This window comes from Mirounga angustirostris, unplaced genomic scaffold (assembly GCF_029215605.1).
Source record: "Mirounga angustirostris isolate CCGP_5_RB_7025 unplaced genomic scaffold, mMirAng1.0.hap1 SCAF_2, whole genome shotgun sequence".
In the NCBI taxonomy this organism is placed as follows: domain Eukaryota; kingdom Metazoa; phylum Chordata; class Mammalia; order Carnivora; family Phocidae; genus Mirounga; species Mirounga angustirostris.
Window position 1 is genome coordinate 132052951 of NW_026991710.1, and position 18397 is coordinate 132071347.

Consider the following 18397-nt stretch of genomic DNA (forward strand, 5'->3'; position numbering starts at 1 on the left):
TGAGAAGTGTAAATGGGAAAGAATAATTAATTAAGATCATCTTCTGAAAAATAAAGTACTTATATCGGCCATTACAATATAATCAAGAACATTTTAGTGGCCAAATGAATGAGATACGTTAGTTTGCGCTTTCAGAAGGAATTATGAGGAAGGACAGGAATACTTTGGAGAACAGCCTGCTACCAGTTTAAAAGGGTAGGTCATCATATAATTCATATAACTGATCCATTTATTTTCATGAATGGCAATTACTTCACCTGGCAATGAGGCAGTCTCAATTTTCATGCTAGGAGATCAATGTCCTAAAGAGGTAATAAATCTGCAATTATCTCAGAAAAATAAAAAGAGGATAGCAAACACTCTTTGGAAAACAGCATAATAATGTGAATTATAAATCCTGTGTTCATATATTTACTCACAATAAAATGCTGATGGATTCAAGAGAACATCTAGTTTATTTCTCACTGTCTTGGATGAGAACATCCAATTACCTTGATAGTTATCTATTAAAACCTCACATATCTCCATGAAAGGTAGTTCTACAATACTCTTTATTAGCCCATTTCAGAGGCAAGTATATCTGACAAAATTCTCAAACATTTTTTTTTTTATCACATTGCACGTCAGTTATTGGATACCTTACCATCCCAGGCTCAAAATGGATTCTAGAACTGTTAACTTTGCCAGAAAATCCTGTCTAAGCCCTTTTCCTACTTAGTGATTCTGTAAATCTCTTTTAGAACTTAAACATTTCTTTTCATTCTAACCCTGTTCCTACTAATTGCTTGTTAATTCCACTTTCTCGGCTCCTTCATTGGTTTATTTTTCCATCCACTACTTACGGATTGCTCACTTTGTTGCAAGCACCCTTGAAACTGTTATGAATTACGGAAGCCAATGAAGTATAAGACTTGCACAAGCAATAAAAGATCTACTGCAATCATTTGCCTAAATGTCTAATGAAGGTAACAATTTGGGGGAGGGGACTGATCGGTGATGACAGAGTCAAACAAGAGTACATGCCCACCCCCAGCAAGTGACCTGCAACAAATTCCACCAGAAGCATAAAGCCTGAGAGTAGGGGAGGATGTCATTCCCCAGAGTAACACTGAGATACCATCCTCAATCATGAGAAAGAAAGACAATCAGTCTGAACACCAAAAGTCAATGAATCTCCTCTACTCCCTCCAACAAAAACAGCCTCTCTACCGAGGCTCATGCGAGTTGGCCATTCTGTTTGTTATTCTTCCCTCTCAAATTCTAAGTTCCTCCTTTGTAAGGGACTTTCTCACCTGTCTCAAAATAAATTTTACCCCAACCAAAAAGCTTCAGCATCCATCCATCACTCACTGGGCCATGCAGCCGTCCCGACTGCAACAACCTCTACTCCTCCTCAAGAACCCTCTGTGAAAGCTGTGACTGGGACATTACCATGGTCAGGGTTACTCTGGCACCAAAGTTGTACATCTTTCTATCTCACGACAGCCACATGGAACATTCAGCTCAAACATCATCTCTTCCGGGATGGCTTCCCTCAAGCCTTAGACTGCACTGACTTCCCTCCTCTGAGATCCCACATCACCACAGCCCCACAGTAATCTAACCCGTGCCACGTGATAGTTCTGCAGTGCCGAGAGCCTAGAGATGACTCAAGAAGTATTTGTGGAACCAAACCCCTTTTCCCCTATTGAACACTCCAGTGTTTCCATCACATGAACTCAACCTCCAGAACTTTTCATCAGACCTAAAGCTCTCTCCTAGGATTCTTTTCATACTTCTCTCTCATATTTTAAGGCACATCACCCATTCTCTTTCTGTTCCCTTCAGTGAGACTCCATACACAGATTGGTGTAGTAATCTCCACCTCTGCTGTGGTCTCGACATTGGCCCATGATCATTCCTAGTTATTAGTCATGTGTTCCTCCCTGCAAGAGGCTATTCCAACTCATCTTTACTTTCTTCTGTGCTTCTGTCCAAACTGAGCTCTATTACTTCCAGTGTTTGCATAAACCTTTTCAGTCCACTACAACACAAAGAAAATAGAAACTCTTTCAATTTCCTATATTTCAACCCTCCCACTATAAATATCTCTACATTCAAGCTCATCATTTACAAATGGTGTATGTGTCTGTCTTTCTTTTGTTGAGACTATAAACCCTTAGAAATGGGGTAGGAATAAGGCAATGACTCTGGCTTATTCACATTTGTACATGGGGGTAAAATAGTGCTTGGGACATACTATTAATAAAGACTTTTAAAATATTTTTTTCTCATTAAGATAGAGAGGGAAGTAAAGAGGAGAAAAATAACTAGGAGGATAGTTAACTTTTATTTACTATTCATATAAACCAGCTACTGGGCTAAATGGTTTTCCTTTATACCATGTGGATAATATTAACTTCTCCTTTTAACAAAGGACACTGTACAGTTTGGGGATGTTCTATAATCATTATTCAGCTCCCAAGCAGCACTGCTGGGATTGATCTCAGCTACATCTGTGGCAGGTTACCTTAACCAGCATTTATTAAATGATTCCAACGAGAGCATACTATGTCAGCACTTTACATGTATGATATGCAAAGCTTCAAGAAAGACTAAGAGGGGAGAACACAGGAACAAAGAGACCAGCAGAGTTTACTAATTGTACCAAATCATCTCTGTTGAAGAGGAGAAAAAAAATTAAGTTGAAGAGGTGATTTTAGAGAGAATTACAAATGGCCGTGAAGAATGAAATAAATTGTATTGGCAGTGGAGCACCATGGGGAAACATGAATCCAAAAACTCAATCAAACATATTTCACATCTGTAATATTCCAGGATTATGATAAAAATTATGGAAAGAGAGTTGATTAAAATATTAAAGCCTTAAGAACTAGGATCTTATAGGGAATATATACCTGAATCAGAAGTGTCTGTAATGTAAGATAGAATGTGATTATTGTAAAAACAAATTTTATTTATTTATTATTTATTTATTCATTCATTCATCATATTAGATATTGTTATTATCTCCATTCTACAGATAAGGAAATTGAGGTAGAGGAAAGCCAAACGATTTGCCCAAGGTCGGGCAACCTAGTAAGTTACAGAGTGGGGATTTGAACCGAGGCTGTCTGAGTCCAGAACTCCTCCACAGAAGCTCCACCTTGAAAGATTTGTCTGAGAGCGCACAGTCAGACAGGAGCACAGAAAAGCTGCCTTTTGTCATTTGAAGCCAGGCCCATCCAGATGAGAGTGTATCACTTGTGCGACAATGAATGCCAGTCAGGAAGAGGCTACAAGAGACTTGCTGCTTCCTTGTGAAAGCTGAGGGTTGTTCTGGCAGGGAAGCAGGGCCTGGTGGTGGAGACATCTATCTCTCCCTCATCCAAGAGAGGTGATGGATTTGTAATGGAGCCACTGCAGTTGAGGCTGTGATGCTTATTGAGAGAATGATCGGGAAATGGAGGAGTAGATGTCTCTCTCCTCGAAGAGGAGAGCTTGAGGTAATGAAACTGATGAGAGAGGACTGATGAGGTTTGATGATCATCAGAGCAACAGCAATAGACTGTAAGGGTGAAGATAAAGGGAGAGTGGTGATGCATTTCGTCACTCTGTCAACCACGCTTCCTAAATGCTCATGTTGGCTAGCTGCTGAATGCTCTGGAAAGGGAAGGAGATCTAGTCCACTATGAGCTTACAATTGGATGGATAAAACAGGGCAATAGTAAATAACCCACCTCCCAGACACACACAGTGAGATATGAGAAATATAGATTTGCATTACCAGTTATATAAATATGGTCTCAAACTGCTTTGAAGAAATTGGTACTTAGGATTCTTTTATTTTATTTTAAAGATTTTATTTATTTGACAGAGGGAGAGAGAGCACAAGCAGGGGGAGTGGGAGAGGGAGAAGCAGGTTTCCCGCTGAGCAGGGAGCCCAATTCCGGGCTCGATCCCAGGACCCTGGGATCATGACCTGAGCCAAAAGCAGCCACTTAACCTACTGAGAGACCCAGGTGCCCCAGGATTCTTTTATTTTAATTGAGTATAGTTAACAAACAATGTTATATTAGTTTCAGGTGTACAATATAGTGATTCAACACTTCCATATATCACCTGATGCTCATCAGGACAAGTGTCCTCCTTAATCCTCATCATCTATTTCACCCATCCCCCCATCACCTCCCCTCTGGTAACCATCAGTTTGTTCGCTATAGTTGAGTCTGTTTTTTGGTTTATCCCTCTCCCTCTCTCTCTCTCTCTTTTTTCTTTGCCCATTTGTTTGCTTTCTTAAATTCCACATATGAGTGAAATCATGGTATTTGTCTTTCTCTGATTAACTTATTTCATTTAGCATAATACTCTCTAGCTCCATACATATCATTGCAAATGGCAAGATTTCATTCTTTTTCATGGCTGCATAATAGTCCATTGTATATATACATATATATATATACCACATCTTCTTTATCCATTCATCAATGGATGGACACTTTCACTGCTTCCATAATTTGGCTATTGTAAATAATACTGCTATATACACAGGAGTGCATGTATCCTTTTGGATTAGTGTGCTTGTATTTTTTGAGTAAATATTCAGTAGTGCAATTAGTGAATCAGAGGATAGCTCTATTTTTAACCTTTTGAGGAACCTCCATACTGTTTTCCAGAGTGGCTGAACTAGTTTGCATCCCCACCAACAGTGCAAGAGGGTTCCCCTTTCTCCACATCCTCTCCAACACTTGTTGTTTCTTGTGTTGTTGATTTTGGTCATTCTGACAGGCATAAGGTGACATCTCATTGTAGTTTTGATTTGCATTTCCCTGTGATAAGTGATGTTGAGCATCTTCTCATGTATCTGTTGGCCATCTGAATGTGTTCTTTGGAGAAATATCTGTTTATGTCTTCTACCCAGTTTTTTTTTTTAAAAGATTTTATTTATTTTTTTGACAGAGAGAGACATAGCGAGAGCAGGAACACAAGCAGGGGGAGTGGGAGGGGGAGAAGCAGGCTTCCCGCAGAGCAGGGAGCCCGATGTGGGACTTGATCCCAGGACCCTGGGATCATGACCTCAGCCGAAGGCAGACGCTTAACAACTGAGCCACCCAGGCGCCCTTCTACCCAGTTTTTAACCAGATTATTTGTTTTGGGTTTTTTTGGTGTTGAGTTATTCTTTATATGTTTTGAATATTAACACTTTATCAGATATGTCATTTGCAAATATATTCTCCCATTCCCTAGGTTGCCTTTTAGTTTTGTTGATTATTTCTTTCACTGTGCAGAAGCTTTTTATTTTCATGTAGTATCAATAGTTTATTTGAAAGATAAAAGAGATTTTTAAAGATGATAGAGGGACACTTTATGAAAGGTAACATTTTATAGACATTAAACTATAAAAAAAAAAAAAAAAAAAAAAGAGCTAAGCTGAGAGGAAGTTCATTCCGGGTGGAGGAAACAGCTCAGCAAAACGGTTGAAGAGGGAAAGCAGGGGTAAAAATGAAGACTTTAGTTTGATTGGAGTACTCAATCTATAAGTGCAGTAGTGAAAGGAACACTTAAAAAGCTCCGGCCTCTCCCTCCTTTGCTTACGCCCTTTATGCGTCAGGTAATGGGATGCACCCAATGTTTGTTAGCTGGAAAATCGTATTACCATAACTGGATTGAAAAGACTAATCTGACAGTGCTGTGTGTTGTGAAATAGAAATGTGATAACTTAATAGAAGGTGTTCATGAATAAAGTAAAATTGGTGAGGCATAACACCTGACTGAATTTATCAGACAAAGGAGAGGAAAAAGTAAGAGTCAAAAGGTATTTCAACATTCCAGTAGAGTAGCCTAATAAAAGAGTGTTTTACGAAGATTAAATGGGAGGAAGGGTATAAACAGAATAATCATAAAGAGCTTAGCAATGAAGACAGCAAAATGAATTAATGGAGAGATGCTAATGAATGTATGACTTGACAAAAAAATTCTGAATAAGTAAGTGGCAACAGGAAGAGAAATGAGGATCTAAAATATACTGCAAGGGGCGCCTGGGTGGCTCAGCATCTGCTTTCGGCTCAGGTCATGCTCTCAGGGTCCTGGGATCGAGCCCCACATCAGGTTCCCTGCTCAGTGAGGTTGCGGCGGGGGGTGGGGGGGGGGGTGTCTGCTTCTCCCGCTGCTCCTCCCCCTGCTTGTGTTTCCTTTATCACCATGTCTCTCTCTGTCAAATAAATAAATAAAATTAAAAAAAAAATAAAACATTTTGCAAAATAAGAATTAACAGGAATTGATGTTATGATGAATATAATGAATTTAACTCACAGAATCAAGTCCAATCTAAGATTTTTAAGCTGGGTAAATCTTCAGTCCATTGACAACAGTAAGGAATTTGCTATTAGGAAAAGTTTGTTTTAAAATGGGGGAAAGATAAATTCAAATTTGGGCATGTCGAGTTGCATAATGTAGTAACAACCTCAATCAAGCATTTCTGAAGTTATTTACACTCATTCACTTTCCTCTTCAAGACTGTACTATGTAAGAAGACACATGGAGCCTTCTATTTCAGATTTTCAGCTTCTGGAAACTCTCCAGACATTTGATACTTCTAAATATATTGAGTAACCATTAGCTTATATTTTTAGTCTCATTGCATACTACTATAGCAGAAGTAGAGAGATTGAAAGATACTATTGGTTTAATTTTTCTATGCTTTAATTCTGATTATATAGGAACCAGAAATTATCGTCACAGATGAAATGGATCCTCACATCTTTCCACGATGTCCTATTTGGCCATTGGTTTGAAGGCCCAGCAATAATGAATCTAAAAACATTTTTGTCTATATAAAAGTTACTTACTTCAAGAAAAATTGTCAGATGACTTCGAGATTTTTTTTTTAAAGATTTTACTTATTTATTTGACAGAGACAGAGATAGCGAGAGCAGGAACACAAGCAGCAGGAGTGGGAGAGGGAGAAGCAGGCTTCCCCCCGAGGAGGGAGCCCGATGTGGGACTCGATCCCAGGACCCTGGGATCATGACCTGAGCCGAAGGCAGACGCTTAACAACTGAGCCACCCAGGCCCCCAAATTGTCAGATGACTTTGATCTTACTGTTTGGGGAATATGAACCAATACAGTCGTATAAAGGGCTAACCAATTAAGGTCGCTTAATTAATAAACCAAATAAAACTATCAAATTCCAAATTATTAGAAAAATGATCAGAAAGAATGACACAGAGTTAACATAAGTGGGAAAAAATTTTCCTGCACATTTTTAAAGTAGGTTAATTCAATTATTCAGCCATAGTTAAATGGCCCCCAAAAGGTTTAAAATTATTATCTAGTCTATGTCCTAAACTACAAGAGAAACCATTACTAAACACATGAAGGCTGATGCTGTCCAACAGAATAACTTGTTCACAGAAATCACAAAAAAACAATATCCCAGTGATAAGACCTGAGGTAATAGAGAAGGTAGATAAGAAGTCGGTGTTCAGAAGATCAAAGAATAAATATATTCCCATTTCATAGATATTCCCTCACACTATAGTCACTTGTCTGGTGACCCTTGCCAATCACATCTTATGTCTAAAGATATCTTCATCTAGACAAGATGTTTCCCCCATAAATAAGGTTAGCAATGTTCTTTCCTTAATAGAGTCCCTAAAATTAAGATGTTTCAGTATTTTAGATATTTATGTCCAAGTCACTTACTATAATCTTTATATTCAAAAATTTAAAGACAGTTTGTTTTAAATTGGTGACCTCTGCATTATGTATTTATCAACAATTAAAATGATGCAATTAAGTGACAGAACAGATATAAAGGGGTTGGTCAATTTGAGTGAAAAATATTTCATCAGAAATAATATTTTTTTTAATCAATATGAGTACTTTGCCGGAGTAAAGTCAATAAATCCCTATATTAAGGCTGTGTGTGTGTGTGTGTGTGTGTGTGAAAATAATTCGTGAGCTAAATATTTGAAATCTCTTTATTAGGAGGGAGAATTAGCTTGAGATCAGTATAACAATTCAAACTCTGGAGAAGAAACCAAGAAGGTTAACCAGTGTTTCATTCATTTGCGAGATCTCTTCATAATATGCCTAAAGGGTTGAAACGGACTCAGCTGAATGTGGCAGAGTACTCTGTCCCGAGACATCCCTTTCTCGAATTACAGAGCAACTGCTGTAGACTTCACCACAAAAACAGAGCACACCGAAATGCACTGTGAAGAACAACCTGCTCGCATTCCTTCTTGATTGAACAATATGTTTCTGGAAAAAAAAAAAAAAAAAAAGAACAATATGTTTCTGCATCTGACCAGATGAATATTTTTGAGAACATCAAACCCCAAATCCAAAAACTTCCAGCAGCCAGACACTTAGTTTAAAATCTCCCCTACTTGTTGCCAACACGGCAGCTGACAACAGCTCATACCCGACCAGCAAAGCATTTTCCATTCTCCGAACACTAAGAGGGTGAGGAAAGGAGATCTTCCCTGGCCATGACTATCTGATCTGGCCCAGATTTGGACGAAAGTTGGGGGAAAGGGAAAGGGAAAAGAAGAAAGTATTTGGCTCTGCTAGGATAATGAGAAAGTCCCGAAATAGCCTCTGAGTTCTAAGCGACTTCGCATCTTCGTTTGGGATAACTGAAATACCAGAATATATGCAATCTTATTTTTAGTCTAATTCTTTGGAAATAGTTGTATTTCACCACTTCAACAAGTTCAGTGAAAGGATAAAGAAGTAAAAGAGCTTATGAGCATGCTGTTCTGCTTATTAGATGAAATGAATTGGATGAAATGGATGATTTATTTCCCGCTTTTCTAAAAGGAAAGGGAAAATATGAAACATTGAAATCCATCTAGGCAAAAAAACAGATTACAGTTAAGCTGTGACTACCCAAATAATCCAGACTGATGTGTGCCAATGGGATTCCCCTCTATATTCTATTTTGATTTGTTTAGTAAAGGAGAGGCAGGGATTATGGTGTTTAGAACATGTTTCAGAAATATTCTAGGCAAAATCTCTAGCTCATGGGTGGCTGGATTAACACTGAGCAGTACATCAAAGGTCTAGGCCTCACAAAACTATGATAGCCTCTACATAGCAAGACTTCTCAGAAATCCAAAAATCCTTCAGCTCTGCAGATAGATTTTGCCAGGACACAGGTCATCACTAATAAGCCCCAGAGGAAAGAGAAATTCCACAGTTGGGACATACGCCTTATTTAGTAGCAGTTTAGCAAATGAGGAAGGCCCTAGGAAATCTCCATCTTCTGGGTAATTGTTGTCAAAATGGATCTTTAATGATGGAGTGCCATGTAATAAGTCCTATAAGTGATAGCATCACAACATTTGGTGCGAATTGAGATGAAAACCAATTCATTCCTGGGCACCTGGGTGGCTCAGTCGTTAAGCATCTGCCTTCAGCTCGGGTCATGATCCCAGGGTCCTGGGATGGAGCCCCGCATGAGACTCTCTGCTAGGCGGGGAGCCTGCTTCTCCCTCTCCCACTCCCCCTGCTTGTGTTCCCTCTCTCTCTGTGTCTCTCTGTCAAATAAATAAATAAAATCTTAAAAAAAAAATTCATTCAGCCTGAAGAAGTGAAGTCTTGAATTGTGAAAACAAGAATGCATGCAGATTTACCCAGGAAGACTAAGGGGAAATAGTAACTTAGAAGTGAAAATAGCATGTTCAAAGGTGTAGAAGCTTCAAAAGGAGTTTATTCAAAATTCCGGGAGTCAAATGAAACAAACAAAAAACATTATATGTCCATAAGGGAGATGACAAAACAGGCTGCAAATTCTTCCATCATTGTCTGTACACCCAACTGCAATGTGACTTTGCAAGAGGTAGATTCTAATTTCCTACTGTATCCAGATTTAGCCATGTGACTTGTTTGGGCCACCAGGACATTATCAGATAGGACGTAAGCAGAAGTTCGAAAAGGACTTACACTTTTCACATGGGAATAAGCCTAAAAGGGCCTACTGTGAGCACATGCCTGCATCATACCCATCGCTTGCTCACGGCCGCCACCAACTACTGGTCACGTGAGTGAGGCCGTCAGAGACCAACACGGCCCCAGGTGATCAGCCAGGGAACTGCATTCCCATAAATGAGTCCAGGTGAAACTACAGAAAAATTCTGACTCTCAGAGCAGTGAGCTAAGAAATGATTATTCTCTTAAGACACAAGTTTTTGGTCTGGTGGGTTACACTGCAAAAGCGAACTGATGATTGAGATGTTATAGAAGAGTGTATTAGTCAGGGTTCTTAAAGGCAAAAAAAGTTAAAAAGTGCATAACTGATTCTATCTAGTTTAACGAAGAAAGATCTCATTAAATAAAGTATTGAACAGTTCATAGACTCTCCAGGAGAACCAGATGATTAGACTGCGGAGCCAAAAATGAAGTCCAAATTACCCTGCAGAAACTTTCTCCTGGATACACCACTACCTCCATTGCAGGCCCCAGCCACACAAAACTGCATCTCTCACTTTGGTTACAGAGCACTCGATGTTGTTGGTAACATCCCTGCAGCTTTTGGAGACTCGCTGTAACTGTTGCCCACCTCATCATGATAGATCCCATATGCCACCTCTTTATTTGCATCGCTAGTTTCCAAATTAAAGTCTTCACTAGGTCTCTGTGATTTGCAGAGTCAGGAAATATGCCCGCACTCCAGTAATGGAGCTGAGTACTGGGAGAGCGAATCTGTGGCATTGACTTTCTGGAAGAATTAGGATAATAATAAAATAAGAAATGCCCTAACGTAGAGTGTTCAAAGGTGCTGGGTGGGCAAAGATAATTTATAAATGTCATGAGAGTCTACTTCTTCATATATACACCCTTCTCTATTACTTACACATACAAACAACAGGAACAGATATATTCCTCCTAATATAAGTCAACTATCACTCCACAAATAAAGACTTCCTCTTACTTCTGGAAGGGAGATGTCCCAAAGTTTCAAAATACAGCAAATAGCACCAAATCCAGGATCTCTGAATTATGTCATTATTCTTCTAGTTCTGCCATGATCCTGTCTTGTTGCTCAATATTCTGTAAACTGTAGGCCAGAATGTAATGTTTCCCGCCCTACATGAAAGAGAAAAAGAACAAGAGGGGAGATTTATTAGAATATTCAAATGTATACATGACACGTGAAAGAAAAAAACATGTAGATATTGCAAATGGTCACCAGGCTGCATTTAGAATTTATAACATTCCTCCTCTTTATCTAAACCATATTCCCTCTGCCCTCAGCCAGCTACTCAGCTGGTGAGGGTTCTTTACCCAATGAGATAACCCAAACCCCTATTCCTAGGGGATCTGAGTCCAGGGGTCCTAGCTTTCCATTATAATCTTTTATTAATTTTTACATTGGTCAAAACAATCTCATGGTATGCCCTGTGTTCCAGACATACTCCTCCCAGCCACACTAATAGCAGGTGAAAAAGGCCCTTTTGGGGGACAAATTTAGCAGAAAGTAATTAGTAATATAGAACAAAGCCAGTCCCTCATTCCTATCTCCATGAATTTGGAATTTCTTCCTTTAGAGCCTAGATGAAGGATCAGCAAACTTTTTCTTAAAGGATAAGGTGGTAAATATTTTAGACTAAGGGACACAAGAGTATAATGTGGGTACTTTATACCACTTTAAACTGATACTATTTAAAAACATAAAAACCAATCTTAGCTCACCAGCCATTGAAAAATAAAAATAAAACACAGAAATAGGCCGCTGACTAGATTTAACTCCCAGGGTTATAATTTCCTGACCTTTAGTCTAGATTATACTAGGTATTCATGGTATGTCAAATTATTTTAGCTTTAACAACCAAGTCCAGATTTCAATCAATGAACAATGTAAGCAATTAGAACCACTCCCAGCTACCGGTGTATGAACCTATATCAGTAAATTCAACCCAGTATAAGATTATACTTCTCTTTCCTTGATCTGCTACCCACAGAATCTATTCTTATACATCAACTCTAGGTTCTTATATAAAACAGCAGAACAGTGCCTTCCTTAACTGTAAACCTCGTCCTTTTAGGTTTTATTTTACAAATACTTCTACCCTCACCCAAGGACACTGATTCTAGTTATAGATCTGGAGATGGCTAGGGTGGTTTTAGGGGAAAATGGTGTTATTGGGAGAATTGCCTTTCCCCTTTCAAGTTTATTGCTTTAGGAGAAGTCATTCTAGATTCATCAGGCAAGGCAGCAATAGTCTCATTAGGCAGGAAAGAAATCTCAGCTTCTTCTTGCAAAACCACTTTAGCTATTTTAGGGAAAATAAACCTATTTAGGGCTGTTAGTTAGCTTATCGCTGTTCCAGGAAGGCTTGAGATCTACACAGCAAACTACAAGACTCAAAGGCCCAAAATTCGCTGGCCACACTGCTCCCCTTGAGACAACATTATTGCTACTGGGGTGCACATGTCACAAACACCCAAGCTCTCCTCACCAAAGCCAAAGTATGGATGCTATTGCTAGAACTTCTGCCACTGCGTCTGGAATCTGGATACCCCCACCTCCACCAGAACCAGATGCTCCCGCTTTTCTGTGTCTCTAGCTTCCAAATCATAGGCTTAAACCAGGAGTCAGATTGGCAATGTCTGGGGCATATCTTGTATGCTCAGTTATAAAAAATCTATAAATATTAGAAAAGCTATTTTCTGGCTTCTACCCTGAAGAGGTATAGACTTAAGCTGCTTAGTGGTGCTGGAAGGTAAATAAGATAACTAAGTTTCAAAGCTGTAAAGTGACTTGCTCATGAGCAGTTGACCAAGACGCGGAAGCTCCAACATTCTAAAGAAGCTGTCTCTTCCCCCAGCTGCAGCTCCTCACCATCACACAACAGCCATGCTGTATAGATGGTAATCAAATATAGTAATCAAATATAAAGGTGTAGATAAAATTACTAGGACGCTGTGTAAAACTAAGACAAGAAGACAACTGACAATGAATCATTAGCAATTCCATATTTTCACATGTAGGGGAAGAGACACACCTGAAGGAGACTGACAAAGAGTTAAAAAAAAAATTAGGACAGAATGGGTGTCAAAGATGTGGAACTAGGGAGAGATGCAAAAAAAGAAGATTGGGAGAGGTGTTAACAATATTTCAGAAATGAAGAGTGAGAAAAGATATATATGTATGCATGTGTGTGTGTGGTGTGTGTGTATTTCCATATCCTTAGGAGTCAGCAATTAGGGTGATATAAGCAAACTCCACTGGAAAGTAAAATAACAAGTAAAACCAGATTGCACATTGGTTGTGAAGAGAATGTGAAATGAATAAATGTGAATAAAAGAACAAATGTGAAATGAGTCAAATCTGGCACATTTCTCTGTCAGAGGGTAAAGGAGGAATAAAGAATAATATCCAGAGAATGGACAGAGATTCCAAGAAGAGTTCTTTGTTTTTAAAATAGAAGAAAATTAATCAAATTTATATGTTATTTTCTTTGTGAAAAAGAAGACAAAGTGGCCCTCTCAGATTTCTGAGGGCAGGAACGGAGTGACTGGGGATGTTGAGGAATGACTGGAACATCTACAATAGACACTCTAGGAACAATCAAAAGGGCATTGGATGGAGCCATGCCCAGGCCTTTTTCAGCTGCACTGAGATTCCAGCTAAGGCTTACATCCATGAGTCTGAAGATGCTTTCGGGGAGTCCTTCTATAAACTCAAAGGTAATGGCCCTAAGAATAAAGCAGTTGGGGTTACAAGAAGAAAGTAACATAAAAATAAGGAAGCAAAGAACTTCGGAGAGGTCTTCTAAATAACAGACCAAGAATTGATGCTGGATTTGTAAGAAACTGATCTGAGAGAGTTGCTAAATAATAGGGGGGTTTCAAGAGCCTGGAAGTTTCTATGCAAAAATGTTTTGTGTATAAATGAAAGTTTTGCGTCAAAATAGCAACTGAAGAGGACAGAGTGCAAAGCATGTGCGGAAAAGAAAATGAGGGAGTAGAGGAGACGGAAGAAGGGCCAATCAGACTGCAGCTGAGATTTGAAAGGAGCTTATTTAAAACAGATGCTGGAAGCAAATAGCCCCCATGATCCTTTCCCTAAGCAATGACATTTATTCCAGACTCTAAAATTACACAAACACTTTCTTCAAGATCAATGACTTGATAAAGAAGAAAGAAACATTTTCTAACTTGTCTAAAGATAGAGTTTAGATAAACATCTATCCAGGTGTTATGTCTCCTGTAGAAAGCAAAATAGATTTGATGATGCCACATCCCAATACCCGGATGGAAGAGGGACCATGTTATTATTATGTATCACAAAACATACTTTTGTTATTTCTAAAGATACATAAAATATTAAATTATGAAAGTAAAACATTCAAACTCATTCATTCACTCAATTAGTATTTATTAAACTTTTTCTAAATACCAGGAGCTATGCTATGCATTTGGAATATAATTATGGATAAAAAATCTATTGCCATTCCCGTGGAGCTTACGGACTAGTAGGGAGACCTCAGTGACTCACAATGGCATAAATATGATTACACACTTTAGTAAGTGTCACGATGTGGAAATAGAGAATGCTGCAGGACCGCACAATAAAGTAGACTCTAAAGGAGTCTGGAGGGTCAGCAAAGTCTACGGTGTCAGTAATGCTTGATTAGTTCAAGGGAGTGAGAATTTAGAAGTGTCAGGAAAAGAAGGTGTGGTCCAAGTTGAAGATCTGAGGCAGAAAGGACCCTGGTGAATTCTAGGAACTGAAAGAAGGCCAGAGGGTAAAGTGGAAGATGAAAAGCAATCCACGGTAAACTAGACAGAAGAAGGCAGCCCAGATCACATGGTTAGGAAATAGGTCTTACAACCACAAAATTAAAAAAAAAAAAAATTGCCCCCAAAAAGCTAGCAATCCATGAATAGCTTTGAGCAGGAAAGGGACATAATCAGATTTGTTTATTAATAAATCAGCGTCTATTGAATGCACTGAAGAGGAAAGAGTAGATGTAGTTTCAAGAGTGGAGTCTGTTGCTTTTGTAGTATTGTAGTGGAGAGAAGTGGAGGATTTAAGAGATGTGTAAGCATATGGATTAGAAATTTCAGGAAAAATCACAATAGTAGTTCTTCCCCCGTTTCTAGCTTGCACAAGTGGATTGATGTTGATAACAGTACTGAGATAGGAAATCTTAGAGGACAACCAGGTTTTAGGGGAAAAAATCATGAATTTTAGGTATGTTGAGTTTGAATTAAAAGTGAGATATTTAGAAAGCAATTGACTTCAGTGGGCCACAGGAAGACTGACTAGAGGTACACATTTGGGAGTCATTTGTTGTACAAAGTATACATGACGCCATGAGCATGGATGTGATTTAAGTATAGAGAGAACACTGAGTGACAAAAAGGAAAGGACTAGGAGGAAATCTTAAAAATATAATATCTAAAGGTCAGAGGAGGAAGGAAGACACCTTTCCAAAAGGAACTGAAAGGGGTCAACCAGTGAGATAAGAGAAAGCAGAATTATGTGTCAATGACAACAAGGAAAGAGAATTTCAAGAAGGAAGGGGTGCTCGAGATTTTCAAATGCTACTTAGAGGTCAAGTAAAATACACTGAAAAATGTCTATTGTGTTTAGTGACATGAATTCCTGCGGGTTCTTATAAACATCCTTTTCATGGGGTGATAGAGCAGAAGTCAGAATTGGAGTGTATGGTGTGAGGACTAATAAAGAGAAAAAGAAGAATTGGAAGCAGGCAATTTTTTTTTTTTTTGAAAAGTTGAACAGGGAAGAACAGAGGGGAAAAGATGGAATGCTTGGCCTGTCCTAGAGAAGAAGTCTCATCCAATTCTTCTTTTTTTTAATCTATACAATTAAAAAATAAAATTTAATAGAGCATTTAAAATTGGATGATTTCACATAAAAATCCAGCTGTCCTTGAAATGTCCACTAATCTGACTACACAGATTTATATTACTGCCTTTCATCTGCCAAAAAAGAAAGAGTTTGGAGAATTTAAATGACTTGCCCAGTATCTCAGCTAGGAAGGGTTGAGGCTGGGCTGAAACCCATGACTGACGATTTCAAGTCCTGTGTCCTTTGTGTAATCCCATTCTTTTTCCCAGGAAGCTTTCAAGATCACAAGTGTGCATTCCAGTGCAAGTCTGGGGTGATCAGAGGCACCCATTTTAGACTTTTCTTCATTTGACCCTGACCTGGAACCAATTTATACCTTTAGATGTGCAGGGTGAAATCAGAGCCCTACAGTCTGGGGTTCTCTGCCCCAGCTTCCACAACTTCTGGGACTGAAAGAATGTTCCGTTTGATATGGTCAAAAGAAAGCCGTGGGGATCCCTGGAGACATTTCTCTCAGAATCAATGACAACAGATGTGCATACACACTGTCAGTCATGACTCACTAAGTGATGAGAGTCAGAAAGAGTCAAGAATCCAATAAGGAACAAAGTACTTGGCCAGGTTCGCATTTTATACTCGCAATGGCTGCCTTCCAAATGTCTGGTCTCTAGGATGGAAAGATCTTCCCTTAATTCTGGTATGGTTCTCAGTTCAGGGGGAGCTACTGTTCCAGAAATCAATAAAACTCAACATGAAGATTATACTCTCTGCATTTGCTAGAGAAACTCTTAGCTACTCTATTGTTTTGGGGGGGTGGATTTTTTATTGTTGCTGTTTTATTCAAAGAACCTACATTTTCCCTCTAATTGTGTGATTCTTAAGGGCTACAAAGTAAACATGTAATTATTATAATTGATTATAAAATAAAATGTTTCTTTTCATAAGCATCAGAACTTATTTTTTAAAAACTGATTTTCTACATTGTAAACTCTGGACACAAAAGGAAGAATTATTAAATGCCTTGATTTTCAGGATTAGTTGGATGCTTCTTTATTTTCCTCCTTCTTTCCCACCATCCTCTCACCTCTTTGCCACAGGTCTGGAAAATACAAGAGAAAAATTACCCTGCCTTCCTTTTGCAGGCCCTCAGGAAATGTCCTAGAAATGGTAAACATTTATTAAAAAGGCAGTCAGTTTGAAATTGTCTGTCATCTTAATGAGAACTTAAATCAAATGGTTTAAATTAATAGAAATATATTTAACCAGAAATAAATCTAAAAGATATAAAGAGAAATATATTATTTTATCTTGAAAGCAAGAGAGGATGTATATTAGTTTTGTATCCTTCTGAGAAGATATCTAAGTATTATCACCACAAGAAAATATATCCTCCAGAATGAAACACTGTATCTCAGAAATTTAAATTAGCACAAATTCATTGCTGGTGAACTAATAAACTATAAACAATTAAACTTTTTAATTAGATGTATGTATTATTATGTGTCTTTAAGGCAATGAAAGTAGGAATGATTTTATTTCATATGACACAGTATTAAATTTTCTCTGAAATACTTCCACATAAATAATTTAGGCCAATGCAATAAAATGTGTTTCTTCCGTGAACCTAAAGGAACTATATTTGAACACATTTAAGAAAATTAAAGTGGGGCACCTGGGTGGCTCAGTGTGTTAAGTGTCCGACTCTTGGTTTCGGCTCAGGTCATGACCTCAGAGTTCTGGAATCGAGCCCCACGTCAAGGTCTGCACTCAGCAGGGAGTCTGCTTGTCTCCCTCTCCCTCTGCCCCTGCCCCTGCATGTGCTTCCTCTCTCTCTAAAATAAATAAATAAATAAATCTTAAAAAAAAGAACATAAATATAATCCTTAAAAATTAGTCATCCCAAATTTTTATCTAACACACCAAAGAGTCAAATGGCAGTACATACCTCTTGCTTATTTATGAACTTGTTGACCATAATGCAAAAATCATGTTACTGTAATAGCCTGGATTCCTGGAGAACCACTCTGAGGTGGAGGTCAGAGGTTAGCCTGCAGGAGGTTTACGAAGGAGTGCCCTCACAGTCAACACCTGTGAAAGGCAAGAGAAGGAAGGAAGAGTGGGTGAGGTGATGGCTGGAAACCCACGTATTTCTGAGACTCTACCCTGAACTTCTTTTAACATCTGTGCTTCCAAATTTCTACTTCTACTTCCTTTTTCTATCTCTTTCTAAATCCTCCATCGACTACTCAATATGTTTAGAAGGCACTATCCACAACCAAGAAATGCCCATAGGCTTTTCAAGAAAACTTTAAAATAATTATATAAATGTGCATAAAAACATTCATCAGACCTTAGATCTGTGCACTTTCTCTCACCTATTTCTGAAGATTTTTGAAGAGTATAAGAATCAGAGTCATATTCTGCCCCTCATTTTCCTTCTTTTTTTAAATGCAATCACAGACAGTTCCTAGAAATATTAATAATCTTCTCTTAAGTGAATTTCCCAACACAAGGTCAAAGATAGATATTTGAAAGATAAAAATCTGCTTAGGGATAAAATTTTACTCCAAGTAAGTTCAGTGAAAATA

At 38.4% G+C, this 18397-nt stretch overlaps 1 long non-coding RNA gene across 1 annotated transcript; it reads right to left on the reverse strand.

Moving 5' to 3' along the window:
- Window positions 1-7746: 7746 nt before the first annotated feature.
- On the reverse strand, window positions 7747-17894 carry LOC135363667 (uncharacterized). Its single transcript, XR_010409598.1, has 5 exons — window positions 17755-17894; window positions 17482-17641; window positions 16894-16967; window positions 10920-11074; window positions 7747-8245 (listed from the first exon to the last, which is right to left on the reverse strand). It is a non-coding gene; the product is annotated as an uncharacterized LOC135363667 (long non-coding RNA).
- Between the last annotated feature and the right edge of the window lie 503 nt (window positions 17895-18397).